Source organism: Apostichopus japonicus, chromosome 2 (genome assembly GCF_037975245.1).
Source record: "Apostichopus japonicus isolate 1M-3 chromosome 2, ASM3797524v1, whole genome shotgun sequence".
NCBI classification, from domain to species: domain Eukaryota; kingdom Metazoa; phylum Echinodermata; class Holothuroidea; order Aspidochirotida; family Stichopodidae; genus Apostichopus; species Apostichopus japonicus.
This window is the reverse complement of record NC_092562.1, coordinates 10,216,030-10,229,779: the sequence shown is the minus strand read 5'-3', so window position 1 is coordinate 10,229,779 and position 13,750 is coordinate 10,216,030. Positions and strand designations below refer to the sequence as shown.

At 36.7% G+C, this 13,750-nt stretch overlaps 2 long non-coding RNA genes across 2 annotated transcripts; one reads left to right on the top strand and one right to left on the bottom strand.

Moving 5' to 3' along the window:
• Nucleotides 1–6,109: 6,109 nt before the first annotated feature.
• LOC139977440 (uncharacterized) lies at nt 6,110–8,446 on the top strand. Its single transcript, XR_011796541.1, has 4 exons — nt 6,110–6,266; nt 6,968–7,151; nt 7,534–7,747; nt 8,272–8,446. It is a non-coding gene; the product is annotated as an uncharacterized lncRNA (long non-coding RNA).
• A 209-nt stretch (nt 8,447–8,655) lies between these two features.
• On the bottom strand, nt 8,656–10,263 carry LOC139977445 (uncharacterized). The gene is made up of 2 exons (XR_011796542.1): nt 10,019–10,263; nt 8,656–9,753 (listed from the first exon to the last, which is right to left on the bottom strand). It is a non-coding gene; the product is annotated as an uncharacterized lncRNA (long non-coding RNA).
• Between the last annotated feature and the right edge of the window lie 3,487 nt (nt 10,264–13,750).

The following is a 13,750-nucleotide window of genomic DNA, read 5'->3' as shown; positions in this document are numbered from 1 at the left end:
AACCAAAGACTTTCTAAAATGGTTTATATCACCTTCGATCCTCCCTATTTTCACTCAGTCTGTATTTAAAATTATGCTCTTACATATAAAGGCATAAAAAACGATCACAGTAACTGATAACATGCTTAAACAAGCTTTACCTTAGGTACTTTAACCTCTTTTCTCTGACAATGGTTAACCATTCGAGCGGTTGAACACTAATCTAATTGTGGTGAGGTACCTATACGTCATCAAAACGTAGCAAATCTAGCCGGACGGCAAAGCAATGAACAGCGCTCTCGGTCATCCACGTGATGCGATCTGCGTCACACAGAAAACTAGCAACCAGTGTCATGAGTGGTAAATAGTGACAAATGCAGTGCACAATTTCTATGGTTGGTAACAGTGCGCTATGAATAGATGAAGGAAAGTAACATGAATATACAAAGTTTTTTTCGCTGAACAACTTAGTACGCACGCGCACATAGTCACAAGTATGATGAATTACTGGAGTTTCCGTTCACGTGAGGTATTCACCACGCAAGCGCGTTAACAGGTATACGTCACAACAACTTGACTGGAGTAACGGTTCGAGACCACCAGTCGAACGCATCTAATGTCTTAGATAGATAGATAGATAGATAGATAGATAGATAGATAGATAGATAGATAGATAGATAGATAGATAGATAGATAGATAGATAGATAGATAGATAGATAGATAGATAGATAGATAGATAGATAGATAGATAGATAGATAGATAGATAGATAGATAGATAGATAGATAGATAGATAGATAGATAGATAGATAGATAGATAGATAGATAGATAGATAGATAGATAGATAGATAGATAGATAGATAGATAGATAGATAGATAGATAGATAGATAGATAGATAGATAGATAGATAGATAGATAGATAGATAGATAGATAGATAGATAGATAGATAGATAGATAGATAGATAGATAGATAGATAGATAGATAGATAGATAGATAGATAGATAGATAGATAGATAGATAGATAGATAGATAGATAGATAGATAGATAGATAGATAGATAGATAGATAGATAGATAGATAGATAGATAGATAGATAGATAGATAGATAGATAGATAGATAGATAGATAGATAGATAGATAGATAGATAGATAGATAGATAGATAGATAGATAGATAGATAGATAGATAGATAGATAGATAGATAGATAGATAGATAGATAGATAGATAGATAGATAGATAGATAGATAGATAGATAGATAGATAGATAGATAGATAGATAGATAGATAGATAGATAGATAGATAGATAGATAGAGAGATAGAGAGATAGAGAGATAGAGAGATAGAGAGATAGAGAGATAGAGAGATAGAGAGATAGAGAGATAGAGAGATAGAGAGATAGAGAGATAGAGAGATAGAGAGATAGAGAGATAGAGAGATAGAGAGATAGAGAGATAGAGAGATAGAGAGATAGAGAGATAGAGAGATAGAGAGATAGATAGATAGATAGATAGATAGATAGATAGATAGATAGATAGATAGATAGATAGATAGATAGATAGATAGATAGATAGATAGATAGATAGATAGATAGATAGATAGATAGATAGATAGATAGATAGATAGATAGATAGATAGATAGATAGATAGATAGATAGATAGATAGATAGATAGATAGATAGATAGATAGATAGATAGATAGATAGATAGATAGATAGATAGATAGATAGATAGATAGATAGATAGATAGATAGATAGATAGATAGATAGATAGATAGATAGATAGATAGATAGATAGATAGATAGATAGATAGATAGATAGATAGATAGATAGATAGATAGATAGATAGATAGATAGATAGATAGATAGATAGATAGATAGATAGATAGATAGATAGATAGATAGATAGATAGATAGATAGATAGATAGATAGATAGATAGATAGATAGATAGATAGATAGATAGATAGATAGATAGATAGATAGATAGATAGATAGATAGATAGATAGATAGATAGATAGATAGATAGATAGATAGATAGATAGATAGATAGATAGATAGATAGATAGATAGATAGATAGATAAACTTTATTGCATCCGATAGGGAAATTACATGCTTGCAGATAAAACAGTAAGATATAAAAACGATACTATACAACAATAAGAGAACAAAACAGTAGGACAATAAAAGCATAAGAAATGCTAATAACAAGGAACGGGAACAGATGCGCCGAAGCTCACAGAATGGCAAGGAATAAAAAGTATAAACAAATCACAAACGGTAAATATGAAAGAACCCAATGAAAGAAGGAAAGACAAAGGCAAGAGATTAACGATTAAAAGATGCATTAAAAATTCTAACAGCTTGTCCCATGAAAGATGAGGGGTAACGATTAGTATGAGCCTTCGGAGGTCTCATCCTCCCACTACGAGGGATAATACAATTATTTAATGGAGCGTGGAGAGGGTGATCGATATCCTTGAGAACTGAATGAAGCTTATCATCAACCCGACTATCAAAGACCTCGTCAACCAATGGCAAGCGTTTCCCAACAGCCCTACCTGCCCTTTTAACAGTATCATCTAACACTTTCTTGGATGTCTTATTTATGTTACCAACCCATGAAGTTATGCAGTATGACCAAACACTAATAATAATAGAGTTGTAAAAAATGGATAAAATGTTCTGGTTCACGTCAAAAGAGACTAATTTCCTCAAGCAATACATTCGTGGTTTCACACGTTTAGCAACATACTCAACATGTGCATCCCACTTTAGCTGATCATCCATAACTACACCCAAATATTTGTACTCAGTTACCCTATCCACTGTCTTACTGTCAATGACCACAGGTTCGGGCACTATCTTGTTCGCTCTCCGGAAGTCTATAATGAGTTCCTTCGTCTTGCTGACGTTAAGATGTTGATAATTCCTGTCGCATTCAGCAACAAAATTGGCAATTTGTTCACGGTAGATCCGGTCATCGTCATTTTTAATCCGGCCAACGAGAGCAGTGTCATCCGCGAACTTGATGAGCGGACAGCTGAGGTCAGTAGAGCGTATTCCGGAGGTATACAGAGTGAATAGGAATGGTGCTAACACAGTGCCCTGTGGTGCTCCAGTGCTACATTCCATAATGTCAGATGCAACATCACGACCGATACGAACAAATTGTGAGCGGTTAGTGAGATAGTCTAATACCCATCGAACCAAAGCATTAGGCACATCATCAGATCCAAGTAAAACGTTAGCTAAAATATGAGGTTGCATCGTATTAAAAGCAGATGAAAAATCAAAGAACATGATGCGAGCGGAGACTTTACCAGATTTAGAGTCTTCGAGATGGGAGTATAATGTGTCCAATGTGAACAGGAGTGCATCGTCAGTGTTGCGTCCCTTCCTATATGCGAACTGGTGATCATCCATTAGGTTTACAGTTAGCCTTTTGATATACTGCAATATAAATCTTTCACATGATTTCATAGCTACGGAAGTGAGCGCCACCGGACGAAGATCATTCATGCTGGTGATAGTTGACTTTTTGGGCACCGGAATAATACAGGATTGTTTCCATAGGCGAGGGATGCACTGGGTCCTAAAGCACAAGTTGAAAATGTGGGGGAAGATATATGACAATTGATGGTTACAGAGTTTCAAAACTCGCGGTGAGAGTTTGTCCGGTCCAGCTGATTTTGATGCGTTTAGCCGAGAGAAATCTCGAAGTACATCATCCTCTGTTACGGTTAGGAAAGGCGCGGACTCCCCGGAAGTTACTCTGAGAATACGTTCGAATTCATTCGTGAAATCGTGGCAATGGAACCGGTTATAAAATGAGTTCAGTTGATTGGCGTAGGTTTGGGAGTATTCTGGTAATGAGCAATGCTTCGAGCTACCGTTAGTATAACCACTCATCAAACGCATGCCGGGCCACACATCCCTAATGTTGTTTGTTGTGAAATTATTTTCGATTTTCCGTTTATAAGCATCTTTCTCTTGTTTGATTACAGAGTTAATCTCCTTCTGAATTAGCTTGAAGTCATTTTTAGAACCCGTTCTGAATAACAGTTTCTTCTTATTGATTAACTGTTTCACCCTTTTAGTAATCCATGGCTTGTTATTGGGGTAACATTTGACTTTCTTCGTGGGAATGATGGCGTCCTCACAAAATTTGATATAGGAGCTGACGGTGTCCGTTAATTCGTGAATATCATCGGCAGTGTCAACAAACATTTCCCAGTCCGTGCGATCAAAACAGTCTTGGAGTTGATCCAGGGCATCATCCGACCATTGTTTGATTGTAATTACCCGCGGCTTTTCACGCTGGACGACAGGCCTGTACTTTGGTAACAGGAGAACGAGGTCATGGTTGGCTTCACCAAGCTTAGTCAACTGGGATGATACATAAGCGTCTTTGACGTTGGTGTAACAAAGGTCCAGAGTCGATTCCCCCCGTGTTGGACAATTGACGTGTTGATAAAACCGTAATCCCGGGTGTTTCATTGATCCATGGTTGAAATCTCCATTAACCACAACAAGGGCATCAGGGGCTTTAGCTTCCAAATCTTGAATGGCCTTAATCAACTCAGCACTACCCGCCTTGGCAACGGACTTGTCCGGTATGTAAACAGTACAGACTAAAACGTGTGAGAACTCCCGCGGTAGATAAAATGGTCGTACAGAAACAGTTAACATTTCCAGGTGGGGGGTGCAAACATAGTCCTTTCTGTACACATTATTCGGGTGACACCACTTCTGGTTGACGTAAACACACACATCTCCCCCATTGCGTTTACCAGCCGCTTCCAAATCCCTGTCACCACGTACCAGTTGGAATCCGTCGATGTTAACATGATCGTCACTACCCAGGAGAAAATTCCTGTTAATACCTGTTACAATTTCAATTGGTTTTAACCGGAACCAACAGGGACTAACAGGTACCTGTTAACGACAATTGGTTTTAACAGGTATTGTGACCAAAACCAGTTTATACCAGTTAATTGCCTGTTGCAACAGGTAAATTACCTGTAAGCAGTAACAGGTACCAATTGGTTTTAACAGGTACCTGTTAAACCAGTTGCTTTCAACAGGTAAAATACCTGTTGAAAACAACTGGTTTAACAGGTACCTGTTGAAAACAACTGGTTTAACAGGTACCTATTGAAAACAACTGGTTTAACAGGTACCTGTTGAAAACAACTAGTTAAACAGGAACCTGTTGAAAACAACTGGTTTAACAGGTACCTGTTGAAAACAACTGGTTTAATAGGTACCTGTTGAAAACAACTGGTTTAACAGGTACCTGTTGAAAACAACTGGTTTAACAGGTACCTGTTGAAAACAACTGGTTTAACAGGTACCTGTTGAAAACAACTGGTGTAACAGGTACCTGTTACACCAGTTGCATTCAAAAGGTACCAGTTGGTTCAAATTTTTGTCTCCACTTTAAGGCACATAATGGTGGATCACCGTTGTCAGGGAAGGTTTATGAGGGGAGGGGGGCTTGAAAATTTTTGTTTCTCAAAAAGTGCTTATATGCAAAATGATGCAATTATTTCCTTTTTTTGCTCCCTTCGTTTTTTTTTCACCGTCGGACATCACGTCCCCAAATTTTTTTTTGTGAAGGTACTCTTTCCCCTGCCCCCCTCCCCCTTCCCCACCCTCACTGGCTTTGCCACTGCAAAGATGTGGTATAACATATGTCTGATCACTGAATTGTTTATTCTATTTGGTACATTAAGGTAAAATGAAAAATTCACATATTAAATTTATGAGAGAGTTCTTCCAGATAGTATATGAATACGTAGCATACACATACATCAAAAGATTGAGACGAGCTCGCATCTATATTTAGATCAGTGATTCATAGTCTAAGAAAGTAAGACGCATATTGCCAAGTCAAGATCAAGATAAAAATAATTAATGTTTAAATTGTATTATGATTTAATCCTTTCTTATTTACTGTTGTTTTAAATTTTTGATATCAATTAATGATATTTGTAATTTTCAGTGACATAAAACTCTCAAATCGGGGCCAAAGACAATTTTTTTAATTTTTTCGATAATCACATTTTGTACGAGGTTGAACTTTGACTTCAACACTATATTCAATTTCGAAACCGAGGAGCAACGGTAACTTGCATTGCACAGCGTAAGCATTGTTTGGCATGGTTTAATACGATCACTCTAAGCAACTTTCAACTGTTAATCACCCAAGAAGATCTATAGAAGAATGGAAGTATTAACCGCCACCATCGGCCTACCTGTTGTTCCTTAAACTTGGAGGTAAAACTAACGTTAATTGTTAGGCCACTGGCACTTGTGACCGTTGTTAGGCTAGCGTTGCGCAATACACAAGTGCAATAACAGTGAGTAGCCTAGGTTTTCTATTGAGTACTGCAGTGCATTCTCAACACTAAACTGTGCATTCTAAACACCAATTAACAATGTGTTATGTGTGTATTGGGCTAGATTGAACAGTCGCACATAATCTTCTAATTTATTTCCAAACAAATGCTGGGACTGAGTTTCAATAGTGTAGTTTACTTGAAACTTAGGTCTACACTCATTTGGTAAAGATTTCTTGAATTTCCCATGTGAATCTAAATGGGTAGGCTATGTGATATTGAATAAAACAAGGCTAGACCTTCAAACTTACTGTTACAGTAGGCTGAACAAATTATGTTGGCTAGTCACCGGTATTATATACTTTAGTACTACTACTAGTAAGACTAAAAAAACGACTGAAAGACAAACTGACAAAGATTTAGCCCATGTTTTATTATCTCTGTAGTCTGGGCATTTGATTCTGGTTGCAATGATGACACTCTGGTTCAAATGTTTAGCTTTATACAGTCTGCTTCAGACTTTGGGAATCTTTTTTTCAGATTATTGTGGAAGCAAATCTCACATCACTTTGTGGTGACAACTTTATTTCATTTTTTTCAAATGATGGCTACTGCTGCTTTGCTATTTCCTTTTTCCAGGAAGAATTGAAAAACCAAATATCCAGGTGAGGTTTCCTGTGATGTACGACACCAGTGTGGAGGCAACAACAGAAGAGGAGAACGTATATGGCCTAAAGACATAATGGTGTAAGATGACATTAAGAGTTTATCCAAGAGTCCAAAAAGCAAAGGAACAAGTGCCATAGAGAAAAAAGATGGAAGGGTGAGTTTAACTATTGTACCCAAATGAGTAATGATATTATTTAGATACTTTTCATAACCTGTTTATATAAAATATAAAAAAACAGTCTGGTACATCATTTACGTACAAGCGTCATAAGTTTGGCCAATTTTTTACTGATTTGGGATAATTATAAACATGGTTATCAAGCTTTGAAAAATAACTTGGTGTTATAGTACAAAGCTAGTAATTATTTGGTAAGCTGCTATTCCTGGCTTATAACTTGAGGGACCTTGATTTAAATGTTTACCTCCCAATATGTTGATATAAAATTTTAATGTTAATGTATGTTTATGATAATGTGAGTTATCATGTGCTATATCTGTATATATGCTTACAGGTATATCATATTTTCTGTTCACAGGTCAATATTGGTGGAGATTTTGGGCTTCCTGAAGACAAGTGGGAGGCCATTTGTAGTTAAGAGAAACACTCTATGTTCGTGAAGACTTTACTGATGTTGATTTGGGGTACCAACACTTTGAAAACGAAAGTCGTTGGGAATGCTTGCACAAGATTCAACAGTGAGAGAGATGCAAAACCGCTGTTGTCTCCCGTGAAGGTTAATGCTATGGAAGGTTAGTCATTATGAAAAGCTTTCAAACAAGTTACCATTTATATTACAAGCTCATGACTTAGTACACAAGTGTACAATATAATTGACTGAATAAGCTGTTTTTCAGGAGTAAGTAATTTTTTAACACTGACAGAACTATTTATCAGTAGGATTATGCATTCCAGTATCATGAGTTAACAACTGATATCATTTTGGTTGGTTCTTAATTGCCTTTGAGTTCTGACAGGAAGCCTACAATCAAACTACCATAGTGGTGTAGTTTTTCCAACCAAAAGATTGAGCAAACCCAAATTCTAAACCAAAAGAATGTTCTTGGTTAGACTGTGATTGCTAGTCCATTCAGGTTGGATACCAACAGAGATAAATATCGTGAGACATTCTAAACCATAGGAAAGTTTGACCTTAACTTTCCATGAAAGCACTCATCTAGCAATGCAAGAGAGTTTGTTAAGTTTTAGGACCACACTGTTACTGTTAATCATGATAAGTCAATTCTTAAGTGTTCATACGCTTTGTTTCTTGCAGCACAATTCGTGGAACGTTTGAAAGAAAGCTGCAGTTTACTGAGGAAGTTGCAAGGTTCAGCAAATACATATCCGAGAAGCTGACGTCAATCGTAAAACAAAGAAGGCCTTAAAACATTAGTATCAAATTATTTTTTTCAATGGTTATTGCTTACCATTAAACAGTCTTTAGTTTTATTCAAGCTGACAGCATATTGCTGTCACTGACAAGTTAACTTTTCAGAGGAATTTTTCCAGACAGTTCTTTTTTCAAAGTAGGATTAAACCCATACTTATTATTATGTTTTAAACAGTTATTGTTTGCCATTATATGGTATTTAGTTTTTTAATTAAATTCAGGAAATGGAAAGTAACTTGCTGTCAATTACAACTTAAGTTTTCAATGGAGATCTTCTGGACAGTTTTTTTCTTGAAAGTGGTTTAACCATGACTATTATAGACTGATGTTGACTTTTACTTGGCAAAGTCATCTTTCCACTTTTGCCTTATTTTTTTTTAAAGAACTAACATTTCTAGTAATCAGTATGTACAAATGCCATTAAACAGTATTCAGATTTTTATTCAAACTCCAGAATAGACAGTATATTGTCGTCACATATGTTTTCAGTATAAATATGCATTACAAATACATGCTTTGTAGGTAAATATTGTTTTTTTAAGATCTGATTGGTAGCCAATTTAAGAATGAATTCCTTTCAAAAGGTTACTGTCTGACTAGCTATTATTATTGTCTGCCTAGCATGCAGAATTGCAGACTACATAGTTTGGTAATGCTAACTCTTGAATAACTTTTATCTATTCAGCTGTAACTTTTATTTTGATATAATGATTGATAAAAATTAACCTTTATATTGTTTTAACAGATAGAGTTTCCTTTCTTAATTGCCACAGCAATAAATGAAATCATTGTTTTAATGAACATATTTAGTTGGTATTTCATAATATATGTAAGTTTTTAATGTGTAATATGAAAGCGTTTACTTCAGAAGTTTGCTTTCTTGTTAGACTCCAAATTTATGTTTTCTTTTTCATTGCCCTCAACTTTGCATTATTGTGCAGTCCTATACTTTTGTCATTCATGTTTGATCCATTAACTTGTCTTAACTTTGTTGGAATAAAATGATATTTTCAGATTTTTGTTAACAGTGATTTTTACTCCATCTGCTGGAAGTTCTCCCTCGCCTTAACTTGCTTGTTAAGTGTTAGACCTACATCATGTGCAACTGTAAAGAGTAATTTTAACCTGTTGAAATTCATCGCCACCTGTTTTCACCAGATAACTTGTTGAAAACAATTGAACCTGTGGAAAATCCTACTGTTATAACCAGCTTAAAACCTTCCATACATGTTCTTACCTGTTCAAACGTTTTCAATACCAGTAAAGACATGTTGAAAACAGAACCAGTTAAAACCTGTTACCCCTGTTGAAAACAGTTGAAACCAGTTCATACAGTATGTTATTACCAGTTAATAGCTGTTGCGCCTGTTGAAACCTGTTATTACCAGTTAATACCTGTTCATGCCAGTTAAAAGCTGTTGTGCCTGTTGAAACTTGTTGAGAACAGTTGAAACCGGTTAATACCAGTTAAAAACTGTTATGCCGGTTGAAAACAGTTGAAACTTGTTATTACCAGTTAATACCTCTTAATACCAGTTAAAAACTGTTATGCCGGTTGAAAAGAGTTGAAACTTGTTATTACCAGTTAATACCTCTTAATACCAGCTAAAGCTGTTGTGCCTGTTGAAACCTGTTGAAAACAGTTGAAACCTGTTAATACCAGCTAATACCTGTTAATAACAGTTAAAAACTGTTATGCCTGTTGAAAACAGTTGAAACCTGTTAATACCAGTTAATACCTGTCAATACCAGTTAACACCCGTTAATACCATTTAATACCTGTTATTACCTGTCACCAAATACCAGTTGCAACAGGTACCTGTTAAAACCAATTCAACAGGTATTAACTGGAATTTTCACCTGGGTATGGTTACCTGTCAACCATGTCTCTGTGAACGACACAATACAAGTATTCCTGAAGTCCGACAAATATCTCACACTCGCACAAAGTTCATCCATCTTGTTGCTGAGAGATTGAACATTTCCCATTATGACTGAGGGTAAATAAGGCCGGTTCTTACACTGACTATTCCTTCGTTTGACACCCCCTGCTTTCCCACGCTTTCGTCGCCTCATCTCTTTTGGTAATCGCATATCTGGTAGTCCTGTACCGACTGCACATATAGTACCGATTGCGCGAAGTTCCGATGGAGTGTAATAGAAGACTGTCCGGTGGCCATTATGAAAAACCTCGCTATTTCCGTGGGAAACGATACAAACAGTCACAATCACAACCAACAAAACGATATACATCCACATATTGACAGCACATATTGAGCACATATTGCATTGAGCACATATTGACAGCATTCGGTGGATAAAACAGCGACGATAGAACGATGAAACATGGAATTCGAGAGGAAACTGCAAGCTGTGTCGCCACGCGAGCAGCGCCACACTCCATGTCTTCCGTTCTACCTGGATGACGTCATCATCTTTACGCCAATTATCATTATGACAGTTCTATACCAATGGGAGGAGAGGGGGGGGGGTAATTTTTGTATGTCATGAATTCTCTGTTCTTGAAAGTTTCAATATCATTGAAGGTAATCTATCTAAATAACAAAAGCCAGTTAATTTTTTTTAACTGAATAAAAAGATGTGGTCACCCGCAGCTAAGATCGAGAAAAGTTTTCATTTACGTGTTGAAGAATCTAATTTAATCAACCGATTCTATTAGGTTTTAGTCTTCTTCTGCGAAAAGAATTTTTAATAAATGTTCGGATGTTCTAAGCCTTACAAGACAGAAAACGTGGATTATTGAATCTTACTTCCAGTAACATTTAAATATTAAAACAAATTCTAGGATGTTGTTACACCCAACTTTTTTGGGAATGTATTTCAGCATTAAGCGCACAAACTGTCCAACAGTCTGTAAACGTGTATATTTAATCTTAACAATGAACAAAAAACTGTTACTTTGAACCGTAAAGACTTTACGACATCCTATCTGGAACAAAATACAGCCCAAGCATATAGTTTTAGTAGTTTTGCATCGCATCTATATTGCATATGGTACATCATTGCATTAGTCTAATCAACAACGGTGTCTACTATATATAACGCAAAACATGAATTCACTGTTCGTTTCATTTCATAACATCGCAGTATAAATTGCTACGCGGCTCACATTAATGAAGTTAAAACTTCCCATTGCAGTGTTACGTCGCCAGGTCCGGATGCAGGGATTATTTCGTTTTTTTTTTTTTTTTTTTGGCGTTATATTAGAGGGGCCGGTGGGTTTACAACCACCCTCTTTATCTTACCCCCACCGATACAAAAACTTAGCAGTAGTCATTAAAACAAACTCTCGTGTAGACAAAATCATAGATCTTAATTATAGCCAAAATATAGCATCAAAAAGTACCATTTGACGTCTAGAATTTATTTGCTTCTTGGTGAGGACCCCAAAATCCGGAGTCGCCTTCAACGTCCTCCATGTCACATTCATTCCTTTTTGGTTATTATCGGGCTGGAACTCGAGAAGAAGCCACCATTGGCTTATCAAAGCCCGAAGTGACCGAAGTCAGTCTCTTAGATTCATATTTAATTTCCATGATTATGAATTGTCAACAACTCTGTAACTGGACGACATGCATTAATCTTGGAGTGACTCGAACTCGGGACCTTATGATTGAATGGCACCGGCGTTAACCACTGAGCTATGACATGATATGAGTGCCCGCGGTAAGCAATCTATAAAGCTCTGGCAGCCAGGGTCTATGTAGATTATGCTTTTCATGAGACGGAAAGTGAATCTCAACAAATATCGTTGTATAGATATTAAACAGTTCCGAAGCGACATTATAAATTCACCAATGTGTATTACAAGAACAACAGAGGTCAATGACATCTCAATTAATAATCTCTGTGGAACCTACAACACTGGATTATCTGATCTCTTAGATCAACATGCACCGTTAAAAAAAAGTGCAGAATTGCCAAGCGAAAATACGCCCCTTGGTTAAATGATAACATCAAAATGGTCAGGTGTGCAAGACGAAAGGCTGGAAGGCGTTAAAGGAAACCGATACAGACCATTCACAAGGAGGCATACAAGCACATTCGTCTTGAAGTCACCAAGCTGCTTGCCATTGCCAAAAGGGATCATTTTATCGGGCTAATTAAGGGAAAGATTAGGAAATCAAAAGGAAATGTTCAAGATAAGAAATCAACCTTTCAAAAGAAAACAGGAAAAGCCTCTTCCTCATCAATCCTCTTCACTTGATTTGGCTTCCCAGTTTGGAACATTCTTCCGCGAAAAAATAACCAAGATCCATACCCAATTGTCAACTATCTCCCTCAGTTTTATATTGAACCTTGATGAGGATCCTCCTTGTACATTCTCTTTCAAAGAATTTGATATGGTTTCAAGTGAAACTTCAATGACATGTTGTCTAGCGTCACCAACCAAATCCAGTAGTCTAGATCCCATTCCAACATGGCTACTGAAAGACTGTTTGGAAGTCATCACTCCTTGTCTCACCATACCCGTGAACAAATCTCTACAGAACTGTTTTGTTCCTGACTTGCTCAAGGAAGCAATTATCACTCCGTTCATAAAAAAGAATAATCTGAAACCAACTCTAGGAAACTACAGACCAGTCTCTAATCTGGGCTATGTGTCAAAACTGATAGAACGAATGGCAGCTATCTCTCTACTAACACATTGTTAGAACCATTTCAATCAGCGTATCGTTTATGCCACAGCACTGAGACAGCCCTACTCAGGGACGTAGCCAGGGGGAGCAGGAGGAGCGACTGCCCCCCCCCCCCTTTCAGTGTCGAAAAAATATGCTTAAAAACTGTTGTTTTTTAGCATGGTATTTTGTCAGTGCTCTTTTGATCTTGAATACGCGTCAGCTCTGTTAACTCCATTATAATCGTAGTAACATTTAGGCCTACTGATTCAACTACTTACTTAGTTTGACAGATGCAATTAGCTAAATTTAGATTATAGCCTATTACAAGCCTACAGTTGGCCACTGCGTAATAAATTACATATTGCCTACCTAACCGCACTCATGGAATGTCACGAACCGTATGCACAACGACGTCGACAACGTTCGTTCTCATCCTTTCTATGATTCGTCCTAAGTTGTTGCACGAACAGCATGTTATGTAGCTAAGCTAGCAATCGTACGTGATACGCACTACACTGCTAATACATTGCAAATATGAAAGTTTATATTGTCCATCAATTAAGTTCGTCAAATGTATTTAATTCCAGACATTGGACAATAAACAAGAATCATCCTACTGGAAAAATTGTAAAGCAGCACTATGTTTGTCTTTCTGATATATTATGTAAAAAAACATCTAAAAGAATTCAAACAGGAAACAAAATCTGCTGATAATATGA